This window comes from Callithrix jacchus, chromosome 7 (genome assembly GCF_049354715.1).
Source record: "Callithrix jacchus isolate 240 chromosome 7, calJac240_pri, whole genome shotgun sequence".
Classification (NCBI taxonomy): Eukaryota; Metazoa; Chordata; class Mammalia; order Primates; family Cebidae; genus Callithrix; species Callithrix jacchus.
The window spans coordinates 119,793,709-119,821,502 of record NC_133508.1 but is presented as its reverse complement, the minus strand read 5'-3'; the positions used below and the strand labels follow the sequence as shown (position 1 = coordinate 119,821,502).

The 27,794-nt window shown below is 37.0% G+C and overlaps 1 long non-coding RNA gene across 3 annotated transcripts in view; it reads left to right on the top strand.

Moving 5' to 3' along the window:
* LOC108592755 (uncharacterized) overlaps nt 1–27,794 on the top strand; it is a 378,034-nt gene that overhangs the window by 244,419 nt on the left and 105,821 nt on the right. The window lies entirely within an intron of this gene.

The following is a 27,794-nucleotide window of genomic DNA, read 5'->3' as shown; positions in this document are numbered from 1 at the left end:
CTTGTTAGGGTTTCTGCAACTCGAATTTAAAAGGTATGGAGGTTATTCAGCAAAAAGTTCAGAAAGGTTATTTGATCAGTAAATTTTGTTTTATTACATATCAAAGGAAGTGAATCTGTGTTAAGTTGTTCATTTAAAAAGGCATGAGAAGAAGGAGAAAGAGGAGAGGGGAAGAAGATAAAGTGAAGCTAGTGACTCTCCTACCAAATCCTGCTATAATATAAAATTATATTAAAAGTATTATGGTATTACACCACTACCTACATCAATAAAATGCCAGTTTGACACATTATAAGAAAAAATCAGCCACACTTTAATAAATCCAACTCTCTAGAAAGGAAAGAGAGAATTATATAGTGTGCTTCTTCTACAAAGAGTCATCAGAGACCACAGAGCCAAGATACCTGCTATGCCACAGAAGAGTGTGTTTCAAAAGGAATGGTTTCCAGAACAAGGAAACAAGCTTCCTTCCACACTAAATTTCAGTGATGTGTCAAGATCAACAAGCAACTCTAAAGAAAAAATTATGAAATTAGAGTGGGATCATGGTCTTTCATACGATTTTATTCTATTCCAATGCTGTTTGCACACACATCTGGAATCTAACTTGTATTTCAACATTCATGATAAGCTTTTCACTTAGGTAATAAAAAACTTGGGTAACAAAAATGCTTCTTAAAGACCCCAGGACTGCTGAACAGTTGATCATTAAAAACTAAAAGTAAGAGATCTTTTGGTCTTCGATTTATAGCACCTGGAGTGCAATCATAGCTGCCAACTGAATATTTACTATTAATTGAAGCCCTGGAAGAATGAAGAAGTGTAAATAATAAGACAACTCTAGATAGATAGTAAATCTGCTTCAGGCTTTATCTCTCCTTACTGAATTTTTATAAGAAAACCCAGGATATGGTAGGGCATGTTCCTGACCTTTGGAGTTGACATGAAGTGGATAGCCATTCATTTCTATAACAAGTCTGAGAAGAATATTAGAACGCACAGGTTATTTTTCTTACCCAAGAAAAAATATTACTTATTTTTGGTCTGTTTGATTTGGGACTTTGGGATCCATCTTCTTTCTGAGTAGGTATTACATTCTCCTGATACAACATTTGATCCTTTCTAGTGATAGGTACTTTGACATAGGGAATCTCATCTTTGGTAGCCCTGCAGCTTTTTCATAACCCTCACTGCCATCTTTGAGGTGTAATAACAACTCAGGCCTATCATTGATCTTGGGAACCCTTCTACTCACATCAGGGTAGAGAAAAGAAGCTTCATCCACTGGGAAATCAAGGCTGTCGTTATGGAAATCTGAACTTTAGGATGGGTATGGATAGAGGTGCAGGGAGTATTCCAGGTGAAGTGCATTTGAAAAATGACGCTTAAGGTAAATGAGTTAAGCATTGGAGGGATGTGGAGGAACAAGTTGAAAAGTGAGTTTGAAGCTTCACCAAAGAGGCCTTGAAAACCAGAAGGAGGTGTTTATTCTTTTCAGCATGAAGGAGTTTGAAGGCATTGAGGTGTTGAGCAATAAAGATACAACCTAAACTTTGTTGTGCAAAGATTAATTTACCTATAGTGTGTACGAAAATTGTAAGGCAGAGAGAAGAGGGAAGGGAACCTATTAATGTTTAGATAAAAGATACAGCTGGGCACCATGGCATGTACCTGGAGTCCTAGCTACTTAGGAAGCTGAGGCAGGAGGATCCCTTGAGGCCAGGAGTTTGAGGCTGCAGTGAGCTGTGTGCCTGTGAATAGCCACTGCATTCTAGCCTGGGCAGCATAACAAGGGATTGTCCCAGTTTTGAATAAATATGTAGAAAGATATCAAAGCTCAATTATGATTTGAATATAATAATCGAAACAAATTCTACACTCTGCTCAAGTAGCTACCTCTACTTTGCTCATTTTCTATCCTTTAAATTTAGCTACTGAAGAATTTCATACTTCAAAGCATGATTCAAATCCCTAATTTTATAAACAATCTGTGAGTCCTCCAGAGGAACTCCCTAATGCCTTTATATTTTGTTACTATACTAAGTTACATGCTCATGGTAGGCAGCCAAACAATGTGTGTCAAATGACTTGTACCAGTTTGTTTTCAGGCTGCTGATAAAAACATAGCCAAAACTGGGAACAAAAGATGTTTAATTGGACTTACAGTTCCACATGGTTGGGGAGGCCTCAGAATCATGGTGGGAGATAAAAGGCACTTCTCACATGATGGCAACAAGAGAAAAAAGAGGAAGAAGCAAAAGTGGAAATCCATGATAAACCCATCAGATCCCATGAAACTTATTCACTATCACAAGGATAGCCTGGGAAAGACCAGCCCCCGTGATTCAATTACTTCCCTCTGGGTTCCTCCCATAATAAGTGGAAATTCTGAAAGACACAATTAAAGTTGAGATTTTGGTGGGGACACAGCCAAACCATATCATGACTGAATAAAACAAAGTAAAAAGTTATGTTTGTATGAATTTATTTTATACAATCAGGAGAACAGTATCATCTTTAAATCTTTGCTTCTTTTTAAAGAGACTTGCAAATAATAGGTAGTGAATAACTTCAATTAAATTGAACTAATAAATTTTCCCTAAAGTGTATACATCTAATAAATTCATATGTGAACAATCATATTATAAAATAGTTGAATTCATCATTATGTTTTCTCACTTGGAGTTGTATTCAGATATTATTAGTTTGAATAAACAGTTTGGCTAAACATCTTCTAGATATAAGCATAAATAAAATAAGGACTGATTTTCATCAGAGAATCACCAGTCATCAGGAAAATTGAAAACCATGGTAACAAAAAAGCTAAAATTTCAACTCTAAATATGAGTGTGTGCCCATTATCAATTTAAATATCTCTCAACTTCAAATCTACACTTTTCCCCATGTTTTATGATGCTGGAACTGGATCCTGTCAGTCTCTTTTCTTTGCCAGCAGTACAGTGATGCTAAACATTCTTAGAGGGACACCCCAATGTGGCTTCCTAGCAAGTTTCACCATCATCCTCTAGCTGCTTCCGCATGAAACTTCCCAGGACTACAGCATTACAGCAGGCAGTTTCCCCACATCAGAACGGGGACTTTCATGGCTACCCCATGAAATGGATTCCTAGCAAGTTTTCCTGCATCTCAGGGATGGTTTACTGTGGCATCTCAGCAAACTTCTCTGCCACCCAAGGGGACCTCAGCCACATCTCTCTGTCAGAGTCTGAAGCTCATCTCTGTGATGGAAGGTGGGAGGAGCTCACTAGCATGTTTGAACTTTCTTTGGGTTTTCTCCCTCAGCTTTAAAGGTAGTGATGTTTTTTCTAACTCTGTTATGCCTATATCCCTTAGAGTACTCCAACCCTTTTTAGAACTGAATCGTCTTTTACCAATTTAATACTTCTTAATATTATGTTTTCCCTGTTCAAATTATAGGTGTGATATTTATGTACTAAATGGACTTATATAGTCTATAAGGGAATTTTATCAATATAGGAAGCTATTCTAAGATGAACAAGATGTGTGTATGCCAGTATCGGATAAGACATATGACGTATCTATGTGTTTCAAATGGAAGACTCGAAATCCCCGCTGCACCTATACTCCTTCCAGGAAGTTCTTTATAAATAGATATCCATGTTTTAAATATGTCACCTTTACCCTGAACACAAATGAATGAGTGACTTTTGCAGAACCAGTAATCTTACATTTTTTCAGTGGCGCTTTAGACATCCTGGCAATAATTGCTCTTACTAAAGCAGATGCTCTAAGTTGATAGTGACCAAATCAATCAATCAATTCCTCCGTGACAGAATAGTGAGTCATGGTTAACAGATAGAATCTAAATAGAGCCTACTGTGAGATGGGTGTAAGCAGGAGCCATGAGATAGTAGGAAGCATAACGAAGTAGGAAACACAAGGTAAAAAGCACCTGTTACTTGTTCTTATAACAGCCTGCACTTTTCTCTTGTAGTGTTGTCCTTTTCATGCACTTATTTTATTTCAATAGTTTTTGGGGAATAGTTGTTTTGGGTTATCTGGATATTTTCTTTAGTGGTGATTTCTGAGATTTTGGTGCACTTGTCACCTGAGCAGTGTACATTGTACCCGAAGAGACTTTTATCCCTCACTCCCCTCTCGCCATTCCCCCTGAGTGCCCAAAGTCCACTACATCGTTCTTATGCTTCTGCATCTTCATAGTTTTGGTCCACTTACAAGTGAGAACATATGATATTTGGTTTTCTATTTCTGAGTTATCTCACATGGAATAATGGTCTCCTACTCCATCCAGGTTACTGCGAATGTCACTATTTCTTTCTTTTTTATGGCCATGTTGTATTCCATGGTGTATATAAACCATATTTTCTTTATGCACTCGTTGGTGGATGGGCATTTAGGCTGTTTTCATATTTTTGCAATTATAAAGTGACTTGTAGCATTATCTTAACTGTGAATTGTATTTAATACTTTTCTTCCTTACTGGATGCTGAGCTTCATAAGGGGGCTATGTCTGTCTTGCCTTTAAGAATCCTCAGTTCATAGGAAAGAGTACTCAATAAATATTGGTAAATGCACTGATAACCAAATGCCGATAGAATATTTCTGAATCAAGGATCATAGAAAAAGAACATTCTTGTAACGCATACTGGAACTAGTGTAGAGAATCACTGAAAGTAGCAGAGAGGATACCAACAAGGTAACTGTTGAATCCTGTGTTGTGCCCTGAACGTTCATTCTAGTTCTAGAAATGCATTTCAGTCATGATGAAACCTAGATGATTTCTGGAGAGGCATGGAATTGTGGGTGGTTCATAACACTGTTACTTCTCCAGTGTTTTTGCAATTTATTGGTGGAAGATTTAGCCATTTACTTTTTTCTTTGTAATCAAGAAGAGCCTGTCAAATGTTCAGGTTTATAGTCTGTATTTCAAGTATCTCAGTACTTCAACTGCTAGTCACAGAAATGTTGATGTGTTCATACTACTACCCAACTCTGCTCAGCGGGCAGGTTTTACCACACGATAACAAATCTGTCAGTTAAGCAGTAACAGAAAAGTGATGTATGCACTTAAACTTTGACTAGTCATTGGCTCCCTGCCTCCTCTATCCTATATATATTTGTATTTGTCTTCTTTTTTTCATAAAGAAGGCATCATTGGGGCCTGGCACGGTAGCTCACGCCTGTAATCCCAGCACTTTGGGAGGCCAAGGCGGGTGGATCACGAGGTCAAGAGATCAAGACCATCCTGGTCAACATGGTGAAACCCCATCTCTACTAAAAATACAAAAAATTAGCTGGGCATGGTGGCGCATGCCTGTAATCCCAGCTACTCAGGAGGCTGAGGCAGGAAAATTGCCTGAACCCAGGAGGTGGAGGTTGCGGTGAGCCAAGATAGTGCCATTGCACTCCAGCCTGGGTAACAAGAGTAAAACTCTGTCTCAAAAAAAAAAAAAAAGAAGGCATCATTGATTAAAGAACACCTACTTGGGACACTATTAACTATTTCTAATATAAATATATCCATAGACTTTATATCTGTGTTGCTAGTGAATTTCTGCCACTGAAACCTCAATAATTCTACTACTTTCAGGCTTAATTTCTAGACCCAGGGATATGGATATTAGAGAACCTTGGTGACATCATGAAATATACTGTATTCGCCTCAGAAAAATTTCATTATAGCTGTGAAATATTCAGGATACACACGGATCATTTTCTTACATACTCTTCTTTATTATAAATTTGCTTAATAATTTAATGTTGATGAATTGCAAGGGCCTCATCACTTAAAGCTATTGTGACAGATGATAACTCATGTTTATACTCTTGTTTTAGAAACCGATAAAATTATTCTGAAGATTGTACATTTGTGTTTGATATCATATTTAGTAGATTGAAGATGATCCCCAGCTGTTCTTCTGTCCCTGGTGATTAAGGAAAATGATGGGGGTAAATATTAGTAATAATACATATTATCTCATATGAGAGACAAGTTTAGTGAAATTTTAATACTGCCTTTATGTGTTATAAAGAAATGAATGTAATTTACAAATCCATATAAATAACACATTGGAAATTCCAATAAACTGTAATATGCCTTAAGTCAGCCATGATTGGAATTGCATCTGACAGGGAGAAAAACAGTATTTCTTTTTCCAACAACTCCCTGTGTTGTCATCATGGCATGGTTGGGTAGTAGTGAGTGCCAGCTGAGGACCCTTCCCTCCTCTGTGCCACCATCTGGCTTTAGTTCCACTTCAATCAGTTTCTATTGGCTTTTTGATTTATGCTGGAATTCACAAGCAGAAATAAAGTCTGCCCATACATTTGAGACAACCTTCTTTCTCCTCATTTTTGTCCCTTCAAAACGTGTAAAGAGAAGTTCTATACTCAGAAGCCTTTACCCAGCTAATTTGTTTCACCAGTGACAAAGACATATTCCTGCAAAATCCCACATGCCTTTTTCCCCAGCTCTGATGCTAATATTTTCTCCCCTATTGTCCAACAATGTGATCAGAATTTTCACTTCTGCTTTGTTAGATGTTAACTGTCCTCTACAAGTAGATGATATTGTTTGCCTTGATTAGTTTTTCTTAGCTATGAGGACCTTTCTATTTAACCTTGAGTTTATGTTCCTTTGTTTTAAAAATTTGATTTTATTCTATATTTACATTATAGGATCCCCCAATAAAACACGTGCATTGACATTGTTATGAAAGATGAGCTGAGTAAATTCTTACAAAAACCACATAATTTCAGCTTCCTACTCGGTCAGCAAAATCAGAAGTAACACAAAGCTGGTCTTCAAAACAATTTAGCATAGAACACAAGTCCTCAGAAGGGGATAAAATAGAAGGTTATTCACCTCTCTTTAATCACAGCATGGTGCTAATCAGCTATTCATTATAAATGTACCCTTAGAGGAGACGCTGCTAACACCACTCTACTTAATGGCCAATTGGTTTTTCCATTAGAAACCCATTTTCAGGGTTTAATATATCAACATTCCACCTTGCAATAGGTCTGAAATTATGGACAAAACACTGAAGCCTGCAAATAACACTTGGAAAAAAATGAGTTGCTTTTAGTATCTAGTAAAGTCTGCTATTTAACAAAATACACAGACCCAGATTTCTTTTAATTACTCAACAAATGTTTATTGATCATCTTCTATGTGCTGGGAACTTTCAAACCATACTCTGAAGCAGCTATTATTGTCTGGTAGTGAAGGTGAATGTGAGTATGTGTGTTTGTGTGTGTAACAGAGTTGTAGAACTGGTCTGGACGATCGTGGTTATCTAAAGTAAGTTCTCTGATTTTTAAAGTGAAAATGTTAAGGCTCAGAAAGGATAAGCAATTTTCTTTACATGTGGACAAATTGGATATGTCTCCTAGTCCAGCAATATTTCTAGTACACCATCCAGTCTATACTGAATGAGTATCAAGGGATTGGCATATATAAATATAAAGAGAATTTCAGGAAATTTAAGCTGCTCATCTGTGGCAGCCAACAGCACAGGCTGCCTAATTATCATTCTAGAAACAAACATTTTCTATAATGACTACAAGTCGACAAGGAGAGAGTTGTCTGAGAGACTATACTTTTTTGATCGTCACCACAGTCACCAATCAGCAGGCAAACCTGCACAAATAAGGGGCAAGAGCACAAAAACACATCTCTGCTGCAGTTTTCCTGAATTTCTTCAGCCTCATCTCAGAAGAAGGAATTCACTGATAGACATGACAAATCTGTGACTGCAGAGTATATGCTCGCTGGCATGTGTGTTTCCCACAGTATGTGGTCATTTTCAAAGGTTCTATTATCAAAGCTCAATTAACATGAATGTCATAGAATTTACAATTATTCACATTCGATCAGGCCTGGGAGGAAAACGTGCTTTCTAGATGTGGAAGCGAACCTGATGTTCAAAATTTACTCATAAAAAAAATCTCTAACTTCCACATTTTCAAAGCCTTGAGAAAGGAATGAGACAATTCGTCTGTTTTTCACCTTAATTCAATGAGGTATTTGATTTTCAACTACTGTCTCAGCACAGTATTAAAAACCTGTTACTAGGGAATAAAAGAAAATTACCTGTAATCCCCTTTCTTCAGAAAGCAGGTTATTATAATGGATTTCTCACTTTAGTCTGCTTTAGCTGCTGTCTGGAGAGAACTTGTGTGCTTTGGAGCACCGGAGCTACTAACCCACCTCACCAGCAGGCGATGCTCGCTTTCTCCCACTGAAGGAACAGGATCACTCTCACCACTTGGTTCCAAAGGCAGAAAGCTTGTGTCAAAGCGACCTGTCACAGCTTTCATGATTTGGAACAGGTGAAGAGGAAGCTATTACTGAGACAAAACTTTGGATGATTTTCCTGCAATACAGCAGCTTACTTCAAATATACTCCTATATATAAAACGATTGTTCAATTATGGAAAACATCCATGGATATAGTAAATACAGTGATTTTGTGAATAATGAAACATATCACATGACACCAAAAATAACTATGTCTACTATCATGTACTCTTTTCTATCTAATAAAATGGGGCCATGTTATAGTAGCTTTTTCTTTTCAACTCCTTTGGTCATCTCCTCCACTCATTGTCTGTGCTCTCTCAGATGCTAATTAGATATTAAGTAAGAGTCGTTTCCACCCTCAACAATTATTTATTGAATGGAATATAGAAGACAGGAGAATAAACACACAATACATAGTATGTACCTGATACCTTGCAAGACATTTAAAATTATTTTACAGAAACCCTGCACAATAGCTACCATTAAATGGGGGAAATTGAGAATGTAAAAGGTAATTTTCCCAAGTTTTCCCCAGGGGTAGTAAAAGAACTGCTATTAGTAAAACAATTGATTGAAAGCATTAGCCTGGATTAGGTAATAAAGAAGCACAAATAGGTAAAAGTGTCTGTTTTCTAAGAGCTTGTAACATATTAGGGAAAATATGATATATACAACAAATATCACAATGCAAAAAAGCATGACACACAGTATCAGCGTTAGAAAAATTGCAAGTGAGATTATATATGAATGATAAATAATTTATGAGAACTATGTAAGTATCAAAGAAAGTCATAGCTGTTATATATCAATACTACCAATATTTCCATTATTGATGCTGCTGTTAGAGCTTACCACACAATAAGGAAAAAAAAAGAAAAAGGAAAAATGAGAAATTAAAAAGTAAACAAAAACAATCAAAAAACTATAAGGCAGCTCTCTTTAACCCAATTTTACAATGAAGATTCTGAGGTTCAAATAGGTTAAAAGCATGGCCCCAAATCATAATATGTGGTGATTATACAGAGGTACCCCCACATATTTCACTGACTGTGTAATGATTTGAATCCACATTTTCACCTTCTATAAATTAAGATTTATCTTCATAAAACTCTGGCATTTTCTTGAATTATTTTCAAATGTTCTATATGTTTTAAAAAAAAAAATCATACCTGGCTGTCCTTGGAGGAGCCTGAATCCCACAGGCCACATTGAAGGTTTTGTTATTGTTTAAATCCCTTAATGCGTGACTTCATGTCTTATAAGTCAAATTAGTGTCCTCATTTCTCCAGATGACTTATTACACTAACTGTTCTTTTCCTTTCTTTAAAAAGAAAAATACAAGTTGGGTGCAGTGACTCACACCTGTAATCCAAGCTATTTAGGAGACTGAGGCTAGAGAATTGCTTGAGACTAGGAGTTTGAGACCAGCCTGGACAATATAGCAAGACACTATACATATTTTCTTTTTAATTAGCTGAAGGCAGGGGGATTGCTTGAACCGGAGAGTTGGCGGCTGCAGTACCTCAGTGAGCTATGATTGTGCCATTGCAATCCAGCCTGGCAACAGAATAGCTTCCATCTCTGAAAAGTCAACCAACCAACCAACCAACAGAAAAATTAGCGTTTTTTTCCAGCAAGTTTAATGGATGTTGGATGAATCACCTGGATTCCAAGGAGAAATCATTTTCCGAGTTGCCAGGACTAGGTGATAACTTTCAGCTGAATACCTCTCAGAATTGCCTTCAGCCAAAGAGTATTCAAAACTATGCCCTCTCCCACACCCTCTCCCATAGCTAATAATGACAGACATAGAGGACCAATTCCCCTTCCTCAAGGTGAGACAACTCCGAGGGGCCATCTCAGTATCAGAGTTTTCTGATGGATTGGGTTTGGTGGAGACCCTTGTTCTGACTTCTGTGCATTGCTATTCCATTCCCCACTCTGCCCAATCCCACTTCTTTTTATTAAGTCACAGATTCTCATCTTAAGTACACACTTCAATAGATTTCTTGCATAGAAATATCCATTCCAAAGTCTGTTTCAGGAACCTAGCCTAATACATAAGCCAAATAAAAACCAAACTTGCTCATTTTTTATTGCTATTGTCTATCAACATCCTGTTTGTTGCCCTGCTCTCTGAAGACTCTAGTACTCAGCTGAACACCTTCCTCTTCACTATTACCATCTGCATTATTCTTGATAACTTCAACATCTGTGCATTTGATTCCTCCAAAATTCTGGATGCTGAAGATATTGTGCTGGAAGAAACCACAGGATTCCCTTGACATAGAATGTTGTATGAAGAATAAGCCTATAGGAAGGAGCCAAACATGAATCCAGGGACTTTGGTCTGTGCAAATGGAAATATGAGGTTTCATTTAGCAGAGATGGGAGATATCTGGAGTGGAGTACTTTGCATAAAAAATGCTGAGTAGATAGTTGGATACGTAGTTGTAAATTTCAGTGTGAGTGAAAAGTTCTGGGCATGTCTGCTTGAGTATTCTTGAAGTTGTCTACCTATACTCACTCTTTCTATTGACCTCATTGTACTCTATTTATCTTTACAAAACTTTCTCCTTCCTTCAACATCTGAAATTTCTTTCTCAAGTTTCACCAATATCCTCCCAACAGCTTTCTCAGTGTCCTACATTTACTCGTCATTATATTCACTGTTCTGCTGCACTACATGCTTTTCATCATCTTTGTCTATACCTTTGGATCTGCTAGAAAATATCTATCTGTTTTTCCTGTTAGGATCCAAATCACTTTCTTCAGATTTTGTTTCTCTACTGAACTGTTGTGTCATTCAAGGAACTGTGTTTTCCTTGTTCTCTTGTTCTCATGATCACAAGCTTCAGTGTTTTCAGAAGCCAGACAGGAAATAAAAAGTAGTGAAATAAACCTTGTATATAATAACATAAAATAAGAGGGATGGTGTCAATCTTCACAGTATATGCCTTATTTAAGGAAATTCAAACACAAAATTTTAAACACTATGCAAATAAAACAAAATCTATATGTGGATCAGCACTGCTTGTAATAGATCACTGTGGTTTGGAAGCCAATTATAATCTTGAGAGACACCGTCCCAAACACCACAATTCTGAATTTCTGAATACTGAAATCCCAAAAGAGCATGATCTCAAAAATATTTCTGAAAAAAATCATTTTAAAAATTATTTGTGAGATATTTATTTACATTTTAAAAATGGAATTTGAAAAGCACATAAAAATATGACCAAACACTTCGTAGGCCACTTTACACAATAAGATAAGCAATAACAACATAGATATTTTTGGAAGCATAAATACTCAGATATATTAATGGGCATAACAGTTATGAGCAGATGAACAGTAGTCATAAAGAAATAGGTCAAAAAGGAAATGTATAAATGTGCATAATTATGGTTTACAGTTGTGTGCACCCTGCTTTATTTCTGCAGTCACTAAAATATCATAAGGGACAATGTAAATCTTTTGATGAGATTTGTCTAAAACTGTGATGGTTCATCACTGCATATACAGTTGTTCAAAAACCCAAATGCAGATGTAAAAAAAGAACATCTCTTCATTTATTGAAGAAGTTTTCATGTACATGCACAATGTTTATACACATAGCCAATAAGGTGTTTATGTACTTTCACAGAGCCAAATATGCAAAAAATGCATCAAATGAATTAGAAATCTCTGTAAGTCTTACGTGATTTATGCCTTCAGTATTGGTAGTGATGCAAAGATGAAATGCATAGCACAGAGAAAGAATTGTAAAAGAATAATGCTGACAATTCAAAATAGCAGAAAAACTTTTGAAAAGGAAAAAGCAAAACAAACAAAAAAATTGAAAGAAAATTTGACCTATAGAAAAGTGTATGACAAGGATAGATTATGGGCAATTGCAGAGAAGTAGTCCATAGAGTTGGCTGACTTTCATGATCATTAGCCATATTTTGATGTATTGTATTGCAATGAATAGCTGCTTTTTTTTTCTTTTAGAGCATGGCTCTCCTCAGAAAATATGTTTACATTCATTTTCTACATGGCACTACTTATTTTGCAATTCTTCTTTGATTTGGTATATACCAACATGAGCATTCTCTGTTACATTATACTTCTATGTTGTTTTGGGTAAACAGAAATCCACTCTGCATACTCATATACAGACCACGAATTTGGCAGAAACAACACTGGTGACTGAACACAACACCATCGTGTGAGTGTCTTCTCATCCTACAGCACACAATCATTTTCCAACCAGTCAGTAACTTTGCTGGCTTCTTCAGGCCAATGTGGCTTTAATTCATTAAAAGCTCCTGGAATTTTATCCAGGAATGCCAATGGAGACAAATAATACATTTTTAAACTGAAATTTTTGTTGTTGCATATGGCCAAATCAATCATCTTAATATTTTTTACAAATGTGTTGAGCTGAATTGAAAAAAAATAAAAAACTCAAACTCTTAATGGTTTTGTTTTATTGAAAATTTTATAGGAGAGATAGATGTCCAGTCCCAGCATCATAATGATTATTTTTCATTAAAAGAGAAAGAGAGAGAGATGAATGAAGGAAGGAGGAAAAAATGAAGAAATGAAGGAAAGAAGGAAGAAAGGAAGGAAGGAAGGAAATAATTATGTACATGCTGTTTTCTTAGTATTTTGTCAAATGAGTCCCTGTGAAGGAAATGAGCAGATCGATATGATTGGGTGATCTGCTTTCTGTGATAGAGTTCTTAAGTAAATCATTTCTTGCATTAATATCATGGTCTTGTGAACTTAGTAATGTGAGATCCCTGACCCTTCAAGTTATAAGGCTAGACCATATTTAGCCCAAATACATGGGCTATGAAACCTCCTTGGATACTAGGAAACATACATCCCTTTGATTGCTAAGACGTTTAAACTTCGTCTGTTTTTCTGGTTTCTACAAATTCTCCATCTCTTTATACCTTTACACTCTTTTCCATTCCAAAAGCCACTGCCACACTCCTGACAATTTCCACCCTAGACTGCCTAAGTAATCCTTCTCTCATTATCTTTAATATTTCCTCTTCTGCACCAAAACTCTCAAAGCATAGATAACATCATCACTTGCATCTTTCGAAATCATAGCTTTTCAAACAGCTTAGACACAGGGCAAAAGAGAAGAATGGATAGGTATCTGGTGGTAGTGATCAAAATTAGGAGCAAGACTAGGATTCCCCTACAGAAGAGCACACACCATACTCACTGCCCAGAATCTACTGTGGGTTCCTCTTTTCCCCAAGGCAGAGAAAAGCCTTGGGGAATATAACTAAAAAACACTTTAGGCATAATTCCAATTTAGGACAAAGGAGTTTCTTTTCCGCTTTGAGCTTGAAAGACGACACACAACTCTAGAGATGAACTTAACATGTTTGCTTTATGTTCAGTGATGTTCAGTTCTTCAGAACAGCTTTCAAGGGTATTTATTTCAAGCAACACCACCTTGATCAAGTCTATAACATTAAAGGCGTATATTTGTTCCATATGGCAAAGTGAGAATTATGCATCCTAGGTTCTAATAATTATGTAAAGATACTAATTTAAATCAGGTATAAACTACCAAATGAGTTTATAGCATATTCTGCAAAATAAATTCTTTTTATAGGCTTATGCATAGAAAGATGAGCATTTTGGAATGCAGTAAGTTCTGGCAGTGCATGTAATATCACTATGAAAGGAAACAGCAAAAGAATATGACTACATTTTAGAAAAGTTGGAGTTTACCAACTTTGACACACCAAGACTTTTTAAGAACTGGGATGAAAGATTATGAGTGCACAGCTAGAATCACAAATCTTATTATTAACAGAAGTGCAGAATGTGACCTCAACAAAATTTATTATGCACTGTGCAAAATTTGCCTTGTAAATTATGTCATTTAATTCCGTGTTGTTTTCTCTTTCTTATGTGCATCCTCAAAAGGCAAAATTCAATGATGACTATATTGTATGCTGTCAGAATATGGAAGGCAAACAAGTGTACCATAGAACTTATTATAGAAGCCAGGTTAGGATGGTGCCTGGGGGTGCATCTGTCAATTGAGTAAATAGACACCACTGTTCATTTTTATTTTTCTAACGATTTATTTTATTTTATTTTATTTTTTTAGAAATGGGGTTTCACTATGTTGGCCAGGATGGTCTCGATCTCCTGACCTTGTGATCCACCCACCTTGGCCTCCCAAAGTGCTAGGATTATAGCCATGAGCTACTGCACCCGGCTTTTCTAAGGAATTGAATTGAATCCTGCAGAATAAACTTTGTAAGAATTAATCATACGATCATAGCAGCTAAAATATTATCTACCACAGAACTGGGGACCTCTAAAAAACCTCTAAATTGGACTTTGATTGTGCTAAAGTTAAAGACAGCTTTCTTTGAGTCAGCTCAGTATAGAGTATAAAACAACTGTTCTGGCTGTCTCAGTACAATACCTCTGAGTGAGAATGATGAAGGGGCTGAGAAATTGCTGTGATGTATGATTGTGCCTGCATCTAAAGCAAATTTGTCTGCAACCTCCCCGGCTCACTGAATATTAAGATAAGGCTATTGGGATTGGCACTTATTCCCTTCAGTTTTGGAGCTAAGACATGTGGAAATGATTGTAGGCTCAGACTATCGCATTCCTTCTAAAAAATGTTGGCAAGTCCTCAGAAACTGAGGCCAGTTATTATTATCATTCTCCTGAACATCATTTGGAGAAAAAATAAGGTCTGATAGAAAAGAAAGAGAACTCTGGCAACTTTCTGAATCCAAAAAAGTTTTATTGAAAATAAAGCCCTGGAACAATGGGAAAAAAATCAATAGAATTTGATGACTGCCTTTTGGACTATGTAAAGAAGGTTGATCTAAAAGTTAATTACTACTGTATTAGGCTAAGCTTTGGACCTAGAAAACTCAAAAAGATGGGCTAAATTCCAAGAATCAATTCATTTTTTCCCCTCATGATAGGAAATGGTGCAATTTATACAGTATTAAAAACATAGAGATGTAACTTCTGACTTCTAAATGGCAAATAATAATGAACAAATTCCTATTCACTGTTACCCAAAATCTATTCTTTAGTGCTCTGAGGTTCTGTATTAGAATGGAAATCTCCCTTTGGAAATGAAATGTGATAGGCAAATTTGCGATGCTAAAGAAGGTTCAGAAATTCTAGTGCAACATTTTGAGGCATAACTTTGGTTGGCAATGTTGATGAGAGAGTTTATTTCGAAAAACACTCTTGAAAAAGATGTAACAAAAATATACAAATTTTACTTTGGCCTTAATTCAAAGGAATGTTTAGTCAGAAATATAATTGCTGTGTGTAAACATAACAAAATAAATGTAGCATTTAAGGTTCATGATATTAAAGTTTCGGTCTCAACAATCTTACCGAAAGGTTTTTAACCTTGCTGATACCGGTTCCCTTGCCTGAAAAATAGAGATAACACTCATAACAAATGGTACATAAAACAATAAAATCATATATATAGCAGCCCCAGCACAAGCCCTATAAAATACTCCACTAAAATACATTTAATCTATTAAATATATAGAAAAATAGAAAACAAAATTAGATACTTATAGTTTGCATTTTAGATTTCTTTTAAAACTGCTAATGAGGACAGAATTTATGTTTAATTAACCATTGTTTACTATTCCATCCCCAGTGTCTAACACACTACGTAAGAAGTCAATGATTTTACTTGTAAAGTAGTGGGTCTAAATAGTGTGTTTTGATGGGATTTAATTGTTTGAAAATTAGTTTTAAGTGTCTGTTTTTCCTGCATTAGAAGATATTTCCTTCCTAAGTCTTAGATGAAGTTATTAAATCACTTGATCATACAGCAGCATCCTTCCTATAAAAATGGCATCCTGTGGCCACTTGGGGTGTATGCCAGCTGCTGTATGAAATGGAGATATGCTCTTACAAACTCCTCTCCTGATGTGACATCCTGCAGAAAGGATCAGCTTTCTCCAGGAGCATACTTCATGCAATGCTTATGTGACCTTTCAGTGCATTAACGACGGCTGGTACATCATCGGGTTTTGTCTAACAGACATATTGATTTAGGGATGCAAAGAAAGTATTCACTAAATAATGTGCTATCCAGCTGGAGCATAATAACCACACATATAGCCAAGCAAATGGATCTAAATGCTTAACTTCTGTGCCTTCCAAACAATAAGGACACTAAAAGTAAAATCACGGAATCTAGTTTTTATGATTCGAGCTAGATTCTCTGTATCTACTAGAGTTAGTCTTGACTAGATTGAGTTAACTACCTCAGGATTTATTTGCTTGACTGTTAGTTCATAAATAATGTCTCTCCCTCCCCGCCACCTACCCAGGAAGAACTACACAAATGTGGGGAAAAATTGGCTCACCCAAATGGGCATTCATTCTCCTCAGGCTTCATTGTGTAAAGGGATGTTTGTTACTCACTTAAGATGTCTATTCCAAACACTAGATTTTATAGTGTTAAAGAAATAACTAGAGATATATTTTAAGGGGCTAGTGGAGAAAGAATCATAGGGTAAAAAAATATTGGACGGGGGTGGTAAAGCCTTTTAGTCTTCTACCAAAAGAAATTCTTCTTTTCGAACTGCCCTTACCCTTTGGCCCTTCTCCAGAATTGTTTCCTGTGACAACCCAGCATTTAGAAAATTTTGGATATTTGTGTGCTTTTTTATGTAGAAGAAAATAATGGTAAGTGATACTTTTCCTTTTCTGCCTCTAGTTTACCGTACGAGCATTTTTCATGCAGATGAACGACAATGACTGGCTGCTAATGAAAACCTAAAACACTGATGAGCAGGAGAGATGATACCAGTACTCTATGTCTATTTTATTTGCCATCAGTAAGTCATAGCGATTCAAGTAATGGGCACTGGGATAAGATCTGGTGGCCTCCATTTGCTACCTACATGACCTTGCTAAGTGACTTTGTGCTTCCATGTCCGCAGTTGTTAAGTAGATGTAATCATAGTACCTCCTTCATAGAGTTGTCAGGAGAATTGATATTTGTAAAGCACTCACAATGGGACTTGGCATACATTAAGTATTATACAAGTGTCATCTATCTACTCTCTTTCTATCACATCATCCTCATTTTTATTTGTAAATATATTTAACGTAACTAAAATGGCAGAGACCTTTGGGGCACAATATGTTGCATGTATAAGAAAGCTCTCTAGTTTTCCTAGATGTTTTGTATTTTAGTTTTCTATTTTGATTGAAAACATACAATGTTTACACTGATGCAGTACAAACAGAATTATCACTCCTGGTTTACAATAATAAAGCTGATTACATTTGCTGTCGTGTTTAGGGCTCTATCATATTTTCAGCATAAAATGCTCTGATGCTTGCAGTGCAGAATATGAAGATGACTAACATACAAAGGAGCTTATAATTTACTGAAGTGGATTCACACACACATATAATATGACATGAACAAAGAGTAAAAATTATAAAACATGCCAATGGATGACAGAATTTGACAAATTTTGAATTTCAAAAAAGTGTTGTGGATAATGCTGACTTTAAATCCTATCTCAACAGTTTGGCCAATTTGAGAAAGAGTGTATCCAATTGGCAAGCAGGCCAATTATAGGACTGCTTTATAATCTTGAAACTTTTTGAATTAGCAGTTCTAAGTTCTAGAATTTTATTAGAGGATATTGGTAAGTTCTACTTCAGAGTACTTATGAAAAATTCTCATTATGAGTAGAGAGGGAGTTATAAAAAATTTGGAGGAGAGCTAAGAGATCAAAGATTAACTTCTACCGGAGTCATTAATGGGAACTTTTGACAGCATTGCCGTCAACATCCATGGCCGCCACAATCATCACTTCTGCTTGTCTCTTAAAATGTCTTTGGAAGAAGTTACATGCTCCTTGATGGTCCTATCACTTCTTTCATTTCCTCAATTAGGGCATTTTTTCTTATCCTGAAGTGGCCCAAGTATGTTACCCTGAGATATCCAGGATGCTTATTAAGTTCTCAACCAATTTTACATTTTGGTAACTTCGGTGGTACTAATGGTTAAGCAATCTGCAAATAGCTATTGACTCATCAAAAACATTTTTTTGGGTGAACTTAGGACCAGATTCAGGAGTAAGATGGTTAGACTCATTGGACAGTGGCCAAGAATGTTTTAACTTAGGAAATTAAATTGAAACATAAATCAGAGTTAACACTGATAATAGTAAAGCCTGGACGTGGGAATATTACTGTTAGGCTTTCTCAAATCATTTCCTTTTGCTTCCCTCACATGTGCCTCTGAAGTTATTGCAAGTTTCAGGCTGCATGGATCCATTAACTCCTACAAAAAGTAAGAACATTTTGAAAATAGAAGGTCACTCTTGCTTTCGAGGGAAAATGATCTTGATAATCAAAGTATCTAATTCTTAAACACTGAAATTAAGGAAACTAGGTTAATACCAAGTAAATGTTTAAGTCAGGGAAGACAAGAGTCTGATCTATTTCCCAAGTCAGAGTAAAGATGCCTATTTGACCATAGCCAAGAGAAAATGTATTCCAGGTGTTGATAATCCGTGAGGGTCTCTTCTTTGTGTACTTTGGGGGAAAAGAGCCAACTTGATCTAAAGTTAAGAGAGAAAGAAGAAGAAGAATAAGAAATGTGTGTGTGAGTGTGCGTTTGTGTGTGTGTGTGTTGCATCAAAAAGTAGTATGCCTACACTGAGAGAAATATGACACAGTCCCTTATAAAGTTAATATAATACAGGGACATCTTTGTCACTTCACATCTCTTTTAACTTAAACATTTGTAGGTCCCTGCCAAATACCTGTTTTTAATGGAGGTGGAGGTTTCAAAACCTTTAATGGGCTGCAAAATATGCTTAATCTCTACCCCTTAAGATGATCTTCCGTATAAAACAGGCTGTGTCTTCTCTAAGTTCCAGGACTAAACAGTCACACCTGAACAGTGAGTGTGTGGTAAAATAAAACGTCAGTAGCAGTGATCAATTGGATTCACGTGTAAGTCTTTCTCTTATTTTTGTTGTCGACTTCAATGCTGATAATTAATTTTCTCATGTTAACATGTCCTGGATACTGTACTTTCATGCAGGGCATGGCTTCTTTAGTTTCCCATTTAAACAGTCTCAGATACATCTAAAAGTTTGCTTTCCATTTCTCTCAAATTTATATTTCCATGAAGGCACACAGGCCCTGTTTCCACAGCAAGCTAAGGGAAAGGAGGAGCAGAGTAAGTGATTTAGAAAAAGCTGGGTGCAGTGGCTCATGCCTGTAATCCCAGAACTTTGGGAGGCCTGGGTGGGTGGATCACCTGAGGTCAAGAGTTCTAGACCAGCTTGACCAACATGATGAAAACCCGTGTCTACTAAATGTACGAAAATCAGCCAGGCCTGGTGATGCATGCCTGTAATCCCAGCTACTCCGGAGGGTGAGGCAGGAGAATCACTTTGGAGGGAGAGGTTTCAGTGAGCCGAGATCATGCCATTGCACTCCAGCCAGGGCCTGGGCAACAAGAGCAAAACTCCATCTCAAGAAGAAAAAAAGAAAGAAAATCATCCTTCTGATAAATCTGTTAACAGCAGCATGAGAATCTTTAATTTGTAGATATAGCAAAATAAGTATGTAGCTGGGAGGTATTCCTGGGGAGACTCTGAGGAAAGAAATAAATTCTTAAAATCATTCCATTTCCCATGTTAATATTTGCATTTTTAAATGGCCCTTTCCATTTATTTATTTACAAAAGTGATACCTACCTTGCAGGGGAGTTTTAGGATTAGATAAGTTTTTGTTTATTTGTTTGCTTACTGTAGAAAGAGAGATGGCATAGTAATGGGAATATACTATAGATCAGTAAATACGAATAAGTTTCAGAGGCCACAAAATATAGCAGTTTAAGAATGTGGTCTTTAGCCAAGTATGGTGGTTTACAACTGTAATCCCAATACTTTGGAGGCTGAGGTAGAAGGATCACTTGAGGTCAGGAGTTACCTAGTCTGGGCAACACAGTAAAAACTCCATATTTTCCTTTGTTTTGTTTTTGTTGTTGTTTGTTTTTTGAGACAGAGTCTTGCTCTGTCACCCAGGCTGGAGTGCAGAGGCACAATCTTGGCTCACTACAATGTCCATCTCCTGGGTTCAAGTGATTCTCCTGCCTCAGTCTCTGGAGTAGCTGGGATTATAGGCACCCTTCACCACGCCCGGCTATTTTTTGTATTTTTAGTAGAGATGAGGCTGAACATTGGCCAGGCTGGTCTCAAACTCTTGACCTCATGATCTGCCCGCCTTAGCATCCCAAAGTGCTGGGATTACAGGCATGAGTTACTGTGCCTGGCCCAGAAACTCCATTTCTATTTAAAAAATGAAAATAAATTAGCCAGGTGTGGTGGCATGCACCTGCAGTCCTGGCTACTCAGGAGGCTGAAGTGGGAGGATGGCTTGAGCCTAGGAGTTCAAGGTTAAAGTGAGCTATATCATGCCACTGTACTTCAGCCTGGGAAAAAGTACAAGAGCCTGTGTTAAACACACACACACACACACACACACACACACAACAGAATGTGATCTTTAATGTCAAACAGAACTAAGTTTGTATTCTTATCTCTGCCACTTGATATCTGTATGACCAAAATTACTGAGAATCTGAGATTTGCCTCTCTTTGTGTGTAAAAATTAGAAAATACAACTTCCGCATTAAACTATTTTGAATTGACCTAAATGAGTTATTAACATGTATATGCCATGGAATACTATGCAGCCATAAAAAGGATGAGTTCATGTCATTTGCAGGGACATGAATAAAGCTGGAAACCATCATTCTCAGCAAACTGACTCAGACCAGAAAACCAAACACCACATGTTTTCACTCCTCAATGGTGTTGAACAATGAGAACACATGGACACTGGGAGGGCAACATCACACACTGGGGCTGGGGGAGGGATAGCATTAGGAGAAATACCTAATGTAGGTGACAGGGAGATAGATGCAGCAAACCACCATGGCATGTGTATACCTGTGTAACAAACCTGCACGTTCTGCACATGTACCCCAGAACTGAAAGTATAATTTAAACAAAAGGAAAAAAAGAGACATGTTTACCAAAACTAATTTAGTAACTGTTAGTATGTTGGTTCCATTGTAGGAAATGAAGTCATATCTGTGACTTTGTATCTCTTTTTCACTGATGATTGCCCTTGGTATAACTCATTTGGTTGGTGGCCCAGAACACTGTCCTACCAACTCCTACATCCAGAGATCTAAATTCTTTCCTAAGCCCCTAGCAATAGTCCTTGTATTAGACAGCTAACCCAAGATATTAGCTATCTACTGCTCTGTAATAAATTACCCCCAAGTTTAACAGCTTAAAATAGCAAATATTCATTAGCCTATACAGTTACTTAGGTTTAGGAGCCCATACAGTTACTTAGGTTTAGGAGCCCATACAGTTACTTAGGTTTAGGAGTCCCTACATGTAGGGTGGGTCTGACTCAGGATCTCTCATGAAATTGTACTCAAAATGTTGGCAGGAACTGCAGTCATCTGAAGGTTTGCTTGGGCTGAAGAAGCTGCTTTCACACTCTCTCCCATGGTCATTAGACATGGCCTCAGCTCCCCACCATGTGGACCTCTGTGCTGCTCATCACATGGCCACTGGCTTTCTCCAAAGGAAGTGATCTGGGAGAGAGACAAAGGGATTGAAATGGAAGTGGAGGTGTCTTTTATAACCCAATCTCAGAAGTAATTCTACCATATTGTACTGGTAGCACAGGCTAGCCCTGGGACTGTGTGAGAGGGAACTACACAATGAGTGAACACCAGGATTCCCAGATCATTGGGAAGCATTATGAAACCTGGGTACCACTGTCTTCCATGGAATGATCTAAACACCAACAAGTTGATGTCATCTCATGCCTGATCTCAAGTTACATACTCTATATAGTATTTCTTGTTCATCACCTCATAATCTATCTTCTAAAAATACAAAACACTTGCTAAATGCAAGTGGTAGTTTGTCATTGTGTTTTGTTCTGTTGGCCAATTCTATATCCAGGTAAGTTTCTCAATTGAGGCCCCATGAGTTCATTACAAATGCATTCTTAGCTCACAGTAATAGTGTTCAGATAACAACCACCACCAAAAAAAAAAAGCCCTGTACTATCTCTATTTTTAATGTATACAGCTGTTTTTCCAATATATAAGACTGAGTCAGTCACAGAGCAAGCAACAAACTCTGCTTTGTGCAACTGCCAAAAGGAAGTGAAGAAAGTCTTTAGGAATTTAGAAAAAAAAATGTGTGAAAATAAGACCCAGCAGCACAAGAAGAAGAAGGAAGTCACAGACCCAGTCAAAAAACAGGCAGAATCAGACAATGTATAAAATTGCAAGTGTTGACTACATTAAACAATATTTAATATTCCAACCACCAAATTCTAGTTACAGAAGCCATGTTTCTACTAGGCTTTATTTTAGAAGCTTATTGAATTTGTCTTAATACTTGGAAATTTAAATCACCAGATAAATTTCATTTAGGCCAGCCTTAACTAGGACAAGCCAATCACTCTTCCCTGGTCTATGCTGTTTTTTCCAATTTTAGAAACAGAACAACAACAAAAACATTCTTCAAAATGAGAATCATATATTTATGTATAACTGCTTTTATATTAAGGTCACAAATGATATTTTGGAGCAATAGCAAAACCAGATACAGTATTTTTTAATTGCTATGGTATTTTGCAGTAGTCCTTTTTCAAAACAAAAATTTAACAAAAGCAAAAATATGAAGTTCAAATATAATAGAACTCTACATCCAATTTTACAATTAAATATCACATAATTTGCCGCATAATTAGTGTTCTGTCGTAATTTTTTCTTAGCTTTTTAAAATGTAGTTGACAGATTGTTTAATTTTTGTTAATTCAGGGATAAAAGCAGGTCGAACATCTTTAAATAGGAGCTTTTCATTATTTGTAAGAAGGTTCTTCATTTCACCACCTGGCTTAGAAATAGATCAGGTCATCCTGGTTATTGGATGTCACCTATGGGAGGTTATGCTAAAAAATAAGCTAATCGTGGAGTAGTAAATTTCTCTATCTCATGGAACAAGACAATACCTGTTATCTAGGGAAAAGGCTTATTGCTAAGAATCAATAAAAATTACCTCATGGCTTACCATTGCTTCAGAATTAATTATGTGCCTTTTATTATTTTGCATTATGTTTTTCAACTTTAGTTAATGGGCTTTACTCAAGCAATCGGTAGAACTGGGCTGTATGTAAATGATGAGATCATAGATTTCAGTGGAAATCTTCTCAATGAATATGGTAGCCTCAGTGCATCAAGCCCCATTTATTTACTTAAGCAAACCCAGGCTTATAACAACAAGAGTGACAACAGCCACACAATTAGAAGAACCAATTCTCTCTGTTTGTTATTTAAAGGAATAACTGCAAGGAACTTTACTGAAAGCAAAGGATGGAAGCTAATGGAGGTGCATAGAGAGTGGCCTCCAGGGGCAGCTCGTGCCCAGCAGGCTTCCAGGCACTGCTACTGGAGAGCAGTAATGGGGTAAGAGAAGAGCTAGGACAGAGGCGCATCCACATCTGAGTCCACTGCTAACAAGCAAAGCATGCCACCTTGCCCAACAATCACATTATTATCTAGGTATTGTATTTGGAAGAGAATTCAAAGTGTCTTTTTATAGACCTACGTTATTTGCTCCCAGTTCACATTGTGAAATGGAAATTAACGGGCAAGAGGGAGGAGAGCATTGTATAGTGTTATCAAAAACAAACTTTGTACTAAACCAGAGTGTTTGGGAAAAATATCATTAGCATTTTTATGAGCTTTTAGTTTCCTTTTTTTTCCTGACATTGATAAGAGATCCGTCTTCCCTTAAATGTAATGATTTGTATATTTGCCCTCATTTGCAAGTTCAGAGTCTAGGGGAAGACAAATCCAAGTCTGTCTAGTCCTGAAATTTCCTTAGGCTGCTGGGACAGAAACAAAAAAAGCATTCATCCTCAAATTGGTAATTTTTTTGCGAAAAGCCACAACAGAAAAATAACGACCTATTTTTGGTTTAAGACCTCTTTCACATTAAAGTAAACCCTGTGCTGTAGTTATGTGCGTGACCAGGAGGACAGCAGTGAGTACTCACATTACAGATGTTGGTCTCTAATAGAATTATATCACGTACCTATGCATCACTATTTGCCTAAAACACAAAATTTTTCTCAAAAATCTTCTGACATTCCACATATGGCAGAGGAAGGTATTTAATAATTTGGGCACTATGAACGGTTTGCCTATCATCACATGAATTAGCTCCCAAGAACTCTACATATTTGATTTGTCTCACTTTCTCTGTAACTGGGAGGCTGAATACAGGGGAGTTTGAGACTATGAACTCTGAACCCAGAAGAAATTTCCCATCTTTTGGATTTTAGCTCCACTCCTTACCAACAGTGTGACTCTTGGGCAACCTAATGGATTTGTGTCTCAGTTTCTTCATCTAGAAAACCAGGCTAAAAATCTTAGGGCTTTGGGCAAATTCAATGAGATAATATCTGTAAAGCAATTAGAACAGTGACTAGCATACAGTTAGAATTATATTAGTGATTGCAACTGATTGTTGTTTTCTTTGTTTCAGGAAAATGTCATTTTATGTTTGATGTTGAAAAACTGCAAAAAAAAAAGTTAAAATCAGAGGCAGAAAATTTAATAAATACAAAACTGGTCTCAATGTTTCACGATTTGCCTTTAGTTTCCCAGTTGCCTTGTGGCTGCTAACCTCACTTGGATTTATAGAGTGAAAACCATTTCTGGAGCCTTACTGAGTGTGGACATGCCTGTGTTAGCATTCTGTAAAAAAAGAAGAAAGTCGTTTTGATATGTAAGACAAAGAAATTATTATTCAAGTGATAATTTAGGAACTCGAAGGTTTAATGACCAAGACCTAGGCCCTAAGAATCTGGACTCTATCCCTATAATGCCCCCTATTAGAACCTTGCCTCCAACTAGGTACGTTTAACAGGTCCACAGTTTGAAGTGAACAGTTATAATTAGCTATGCAGTGCATACTGTTTCCTAATTGACTAATGGGGACTATTTCTTTACTGCCATGTTGATACACTCTCTCTGATTCTCCTATATCCTCACTTTCCAAGATGTTGTAATCAAGGATTTTAAAACAACAGAATGAGAATGTGTTCTTCCCCAGAATGAGTGCCAATGTTTATCAATACATAATATTTGGATATCATTTTCACTGAACACTTCCAAATGACCCCCACATATGGATGTTGGTTTACTTTCATACATGGCCACCCTCTTCTTGCATGTTTCTCTTGCTTTGGGGGGATATGATGAAGAGAAGAGAGAGGCATGAGGCCAAGTTTCATCTTTTTCTGTTTGTTGTTCTCTAAGCAATCACAGAGATGAGTTGAGACCCAATAGACTCTAAGGACAAGGATCCTACCTCACCTCCTCTTTGCTGGTCGCTTGGGGGAAATACACTGAAGGATAATGTGGTGGTCCCAGGAAATAATGAGGAATAAAGATAGCAGATAGTGATGCCAGTTGTGTGAAATGACAATCTCAGAAGTCTTATGGGAGACGACCTCTCAGAGGTCTTGTGGATCTGCTGGCACCATCCAAGTGTTCCTTGACCTGTAAATGACATATATTTACCAATCATTGTTTTCAACTCCAGGGCTATAAAAGTTATTTCCTGAAAAACAGAAGAAGTCCTTTATAGCAGTATATTAAAGTATTTTTAAATTGGTAATAATAATGTGGTAGTTGGTCTCCAGAGCAGGCCACAGTGACTGCTGTGTTCTTTTATATTTTTAATTTATTTATTTTTTGAAACAGGGACTCTCTGTGTCACCCAGGCTGGAGTTCAGTGACATAATTTTGGCTCACTGCAACCTCCGCTTCCCAGGTTCAAGCGATTCTCCGGCTTCAGCCTCCCAAGTAGCTTGGATTACAGGTGCCTGCCACTACGCCCAGCTAATTTTTGTATTTCTAGTACAGACAGGCTTTCACGATGTTAGTCAGGCTGGTCTCGAACTCCTGACCTCAGGTGATCCACCCGCCTCGGCCTCCCAAAGTGCTGGGATTACAGGCATGAGCCACCGCGCCCGGCCGACTGCTGTGATTTGATAGTGACACTTGTGTGGGCCTCTCCCATGGTGAATAGGGTCAACTTATGTAACCGAATGGATAGTACAGAAAGGATGACATGTGACTTCTGAGGTTAGGTCATAAAAGACACTATGGCTTCCATCTCTGTACCCTTTGAATAAACTCAGGAAAGCCAGCTGCCATGCCACTGTGAGAACATCTGAGTAGTCCTACAGAGAGATCCATCCACATGAGGAACTGCTGCCGCTCACCAACAGCCAGTGAGGAACTGAGGCTTCCTGCCAACAGCTCTGTCAGTAAAAGCAGATTTTTGTCTCAGTGAAGGTGCCAAATGACTGCAGTCCTGGCTGACACCTTGACTGTGACCTCATGAGAGATCCTGAGCCAGAACCACCCAGCTAAGCTAAGGATTCCTGATTCTCAGACATTTTGAGTGAAAACGAAATTTTTTATTGTTTAAGCTACTGAGTTTTGAGGTTACCTGCTCTGCAGCAATGGATAACAAAACAGAAATTTTTGTATTAGAACATTAACTGAAAACAGCATGAGGCAAATTCATTATTTTTTCAGCATTGTAAATTGTACAGCAAAAAATAAAAAATAAAAAAATAATATTTATTATTAGCTATTAGGTCTACCGGGTAAATCATAATCCTTTTTTATATTTATAATGTGTGAAGTATTAGTTTGATCAAAAATAGATTTTAAAATAATTTTTAAGTATTTGCTTCATTATTGGAGAGATTGAAACTACTTTCATTTGCTTCATAATATGTTTGGGTAATAATATTCTAAAAGCAATTTCAAACGCTAAAATATGAAACTATATTTCTGGTATCAGGAGAGTTTAAGTGAAGTCATTTTTTATGTACTGTTTTTTCCTTTAGCTAACCTAGTTGAATTTGCAAGTTCCTTTTAGCTTCAAACATGATCTTAAATATAGAGAAATATACAATGCATTCTCAAGCTCTGTGTGAAGATTAGGCTGCAGTAACGCTGAGACATCCAGACTAGATGTCAACATATTATATATCTTATAAAAAATATAGTATTGGAATAATGTGAACAGAAATGAAAATTAAAGTTCTTAGCCACTTTTAAAACTCTCTCTGCTGCTTTACATCGTGAAGGCAGTATATAACACGATCGTTAAAAGATCCAGACTAGTTCTCACATTTACTATCTGTGTAACCTTGAGTAAGTTTCTTACCCTTTTTATACCTCTTTACCCTCATCTTTAAAATGAAGCTGCTATGTACACTATTAGCCTCAAAGGTTAACTACTACAGGACAAACCTGGCTTGACCTAGAAGTGTGAATGTTTTATTATGCTTTGCT